The sequence below is a fragment of the Tupaia chinensis genome, unplaced genomic scaffold (genome assembly GCF_000334495.1).
Source record: "Tupaia chinensis unplaced genomic scaffold, TupChi_1.0 Scaffold000001_1, whole genome shotgun sequence".
NCBI lineage: Eukaryota > Metazoa > Chordata > Mammalia > Scandentia > Tupaiidae > Tupaia > Tupaia belangeri.
The window spans coordinates 1,177,195-1,182,471 of NW_006159427.1; positions in this window are offsets into that span (position 1 = coordinate 1,177,195).

Consider the following 5,277-nt stretch of genomic DNA (forward strand, 5'->3'; position numbering starts at 1 on the left):
TTTCTCGCTTTCTGTCTCTATGTCTCTCTCTGTCTGTCTGGCGAGCGCACGCGCCCTATAGCGAAAAACCTCTCCAAAAAAAAAAAAAAAAAAAGGAAACAAAACAGACAAACAAACAAACAAAAAACAACATATACTGCATAATATGCTCAATACATACATTAATTCTCTTGCAAGACTCTTGCTTTTAATTTGTTTACCACAGTGCCAACAGCATGCTGGGTAACACTGTAGACTCTCCCAGTTTTGCCATGGCAATATTTGTGGGACATTTCTTTTTAAACAGTACTCAATTCTCTTCATGTCTATAATATCACCTTTCTTGTAGATTCACATGTATGTCACCAAAGGAACAAGTCCGTGTTTTCTAAAAGGCCTCGAGAATATGTTGGATGTCTCTCCTCTTTCCTTTTGGGTTGTCATTTTGACCAATTACTGGAAGATGGCAGAGAATAGAAAAAGTAAGTTTTTTCAACAAAAGGCCTGCGTGTGGGGGGTGGGGGCAGTAGAGCAGGTAGGGTAGGGTGGAGTTGAGCTTTCTTTTCTTGAGCACACAGAGATAAAGGTCAGTAATAGACATACTTGACTGTATCAATTACCACTTAGTTGCCGTGCAGGTGCATATATGACAAAAAATTTTACATTCTAGGGAACCAGCAGTTAGCGTAATGGCTATGTCGCTGGACTCCCACGTAGTCGACCGCGGTTCGCGTCCCGGACCCGGTGGCTTAAAACTCACGCCGGGCGCGTGTGCGTGCGTGCCCAAGATCCCAAGAGGAGAATGGAGGAGAAGGGATTGTGGCGTGACCATCCCCCCTTGGGGGTGATTTCTCGCTTTCTGTCTCTATGTCTCTCTCTGTCTGTCTGACGAGCGCACGTGCCCTACAGTGAAAATCTCTCCAAAAAAAAAAAAAAATTTACATTCTAGCACTATGGTTTTTGTGAAGGAAGCTGGCATGTATCTGAAAATTTAAGAAAAGTATTATTTATTCAATCATTCAGCAGATATTTATGAGATAAAGTATTAGATGAGATTGAATATATGGCCAGGGGCCAGGCCATGGCAAGGATTTTGGACTTTCTTGTAAGAAAATTTGGAAGGCAATTGAAGGCTTTTAAACTGGAAAGTAACAAAACATTTGATATTTTGTCTAAAAATGTCACCCTGCCTCCTAAAGACTAAACTGCAGTAGGCAAGAGCAAAAGGGTCACTGCAATCAACAGTCGGGACAAGGTAGCGGGGTGGTGCGAACGCGGGGAGAGCCGTGCGGTGGAGAGAAGTCTGTCGACTCCGGTTGTAGAGGTGGAGAAGCTCATCCGAGTGAGCAGAAGAGGTGAATTGCATCTAATACTTACATGTCTTTTGCTTAGTTGAAAGGTAATCTTTTACAGATTGCTAAATTAGAAGTGACACACCTGTATATCCTCTTTATATTCTTCACCAGAAAAGATTTATAAATAAAAGCCATTTCATCTATTTTATATTTAAATAACTGAAAAGAAGAATATTAACAGGCATGCAAGACATGCATCTATCGGGTTGTCAGAAAAGTCATGATGTATTCTTTCTATGTACATCATGACTTTTCTGACAACCCAATAGATCCCTTAAGTTTTGTTTTATTTATTTTTTTGAGAGGTTTTTACTGTAGGGCATGTGCACTTGCCAGGGACACACAGAGAGACAGAGAGACAGAAAGCGAGAAATCACCCCCCAGGGGGGGATGGTCATGCCACAGTTCCTTCTCCTCCATTCTCCTCTCAGGATTTTGGGCATGCACACACACACACACACACACTGGGTGTGAGTTTCAACCCACCAGGTCTGGGACTCGAACTATAGTTGACCACATGAGAGTCCACTATGCCACCTGCTGGCTGCAGATCCCTTAAATATTAAACAGTGGTGTCCTGACATGAGCTTTTCCCCCAGTGCTCCAAGTGAGTACTTTTTCTTTTCTTTTTTCTTTTCTTTCTTTTCTTTTCTTTTCTTTTCTTTTCTTTTCTTTCCTTTCTTTTCTCTTCTCTTTTCTTCTCTTTTCTTCCTTTCTTTCTTTTTTTTTTTTTTTTGAGAGGTTTTGCTATAGGGCACATGTGCTTGCCAGAAAGACAGAGAGAGAGAGACAGAGAGACAGAAAGCGAGAAATCCCCCCCCAGGGGGGATGGTCATGCCACAATCCCTTCTCCTCCATTCTCCTCTCAGAATCTTGGGCATGCATGCACACGCGCCTGGAGTGAGTTTAAGCCACTGGGTCCGGGACTCCAATCGCGGTCGACTACATGGGAGTCCAGTGACATAGCGATTACACTAACTGCTGGTCCCCAAGTGAGTGATTTTCAAAGGATAGTGCAAGGGAAAGCTCTTTTCTTGTGTTGAATAACCCAAGATAATTTTTTGTAAAAATACAGCTCCTGTGTCCTTGTAGTAAGTAGTCCACTGAATAGAAATGCACTACTGAGGAAGCTACATGGGGTGTGAAATCCCCCGGAACTAATGAAGTTGAGAGGGCCAAAGCAGCAACCTTATAGTCCTATATTCCAGAGATACCACTAAATGATTTATTTTATTTTATTTATTCATTCATTTATTTTAATTTGATCAGAGAGGGAGAAAGCGAGAGAGAGAAAAAGGAAAAATGAGAAAGCAAGCCACCAGGTCCAGGATTTGAACCATAGTCAGCCATATGGGAGTCCAACGCCCCCAACCACCACGCCATCTGCCAGCCCCTGGTATAAGATCCTGAAAATGTCAGTCTGGCTGAAGTTTCGATGTGGAGGTTTCAGGACATGATTTAGTGAGGTTGGCTGACCAGGGAAAGAAGCCATTACTTGTTCTTGTGGCATTCCTACTGTCGCTTAACATGACCTCGGTACCAAGGGGGCACTGTACGTCTTCTGTGGACATGCTTAGCACCTGTTCCTGAGGAGCTTACACTTACATATGGGAAACAGTGAATGGAATAGCTTGAACACTGCAAATTACAACATAGTGGAAAACACACTGACTTTGAAGTTAGACATAGCAGTGCAGATACCGGAGACTACAGGAGGGAGCAGGTCATGGGAGAGGGGGCTCTGGAAGAAAAGCGTTAACACACGAGAATGGAAAGTTACATTTGATGGTGATGCCTTTGGTCGTGTCTTTGGCTTTACTGACAGGCACTATATCCATGCTGGGAGAAACCACGTTGCAAGCTGTAGAGATATAGAATGGTGAGAGGTCAATCATAGGTGTTTTACCTTTCAAATGAGTAATTGTGAATTACCGAGCAAGGCAAAGCTTCCCTGTGTGGGAAGAACTGGAGTAACTGTGGATAAGAAAGTCGTTAGCACGCGCTTTTGTCCTGCTTGTCCTGAGTGGAGATGAATGGAACAGAGCTTCAAGTGTTCACTTTCGCGTTACTGAATCATCAGAGAAGAAAGTATAAAGTGTACACTTTGTAAAATCCAGACAAGCGTTACAGGAATTAGGAAAAGAAAGAGGAGTATGGGCTTTTAGTAAACTGGAAACTATTAGTCTCGGAAGGCTGATTAGAATGTGGATAAGCATGTGGGAGGAGGGTGTGACAGGAAACTGGAAATATCCATTACCTTTCTCTTCTCTGGCCAGGATGGGGGTAGCAGAGCCAGCCAGACCAGATCTGTTTTCCGTTTCCCGGTTCAATTTCTGCTGGACCCTGGCTCCCTGCCAGTGTAACTCAGAGGTCTCTGTTTTCAGTCACAGGTCCTCCTGCCAACTTCTGTCTTCACACCTTCAGAAGCAAGGTAGACTTTTACACTGCCAAGTGCACTGGACAGAAAGCAGAATGACTCTTTGATTGCTTAGAAGCAACAAAATGCATGGAGCTCCTGTTTTTCACAAAGAAATTGTGGCAAGCTTTGCACAACGTAGGGAACTGCAAGTTAACGCTTAATCGCAAGGTGATAGGGATCGCGGAATCCAATTCAAGAAAGTGTTGGTTTGTGAAATGAAATTGTCCTGTGATTCAAATGGTAAAATCCACCCTTAATGGACTGGTAAGGAAAGGGGCAGTTACTCTGTAAAATGATGGGGCTGTCTCATGTAGTTTTTTTTTTTCTTTTTTTTGTCTAAATGATTGGTCCAGGGGTGACAGAACAGTGTTGAAGTCCACGCGAATTAGTCTGTCACAATCAGTCTTTCTGTTCATATCTAGCAGTCTTCTTTTCTGATGTTGAATGCATAAAGTTTTATGATTGGGGGGATGGTCACGCCGCAATCCCTTCTCCTCCATTCTCCTCTCGGGATCTTGGGCACGCACGCACACGTGCCCGGCGTGAATTTTAAGCCACCGGGTCTGGGACACGAACCGCAGTCGACTACGTGGGAGTCCAGCGACATAGCCATTACGCTAACTGCTGGTTCCCTTTCTTTTTTTTTTTTTAAGAGAGGTTTTTTTGCTATAGGGCGTGTGCGCTCGCCAGACAGACAGACAGTAAGCGAGAAATCACTCCCCAGAGGGGATGGCCACGCCGCAATTCCTTCTCCTCCATTCTCCTCTTGGGATCTTGGGCACACATGCACACGCGCCCGGCGTGAGTTCAAGCCACCGGGTCCGGGACGTGAACCATGGTGGACTATATGGGAGTCCAGTGACATAGCCATTATTACGCCAAGTGCTGATACCCCATGAGGGGTTGTTGATCACAGCTCATGAGTGAACACACAGGTAGAACTCACTGCGCATGGCGTGCGCTCAACAAATGTGAGCCATCACTAGCTTCCGGCAGCGATTTCTAACAAGTATAGTGCTGAAAAATCACCTGAGGGAGCTTGTTAAATGTAAAGATTCCCAAACCCCTCCCTAAGGATTTTATTTTGATTGGCCCAAAGAAGGTGGGGAAGATAAAATCTATATGTTTAACAAGTGTCCCGGAATTTTTTAGATTCCTCTAACTTTGAAAACAACCCCTGAGGGCAAAGGTTCGGTGTTGGTATGTCAGTGTCATGGGGAAGCATCAGCCTTTGAGTCCCAGGCAGCAGTGAAGAATCTGCACATTCTGGGACCAGCAGTTAGCATAATTTGTATGTCGTTGAACTCCCATGTAGTTGACCGTGGTTCGAGTCCTGGACCCGGTGAGTTAAACTCACACCGAGCACGTGTGCGTGCGTGCCCAAGATCCCGAAAGGGGAATGGAGGAGAAGGGATTGCAGCGTGGCCATCCCCTGTGGGGGGTGATTTCTCGCTTTCTATCTCTCTGTCTCTCTCTGTCTCTGGCGAGCGCACGTGCCCTATGGCGAAAAGCTCTCCAAAAAAA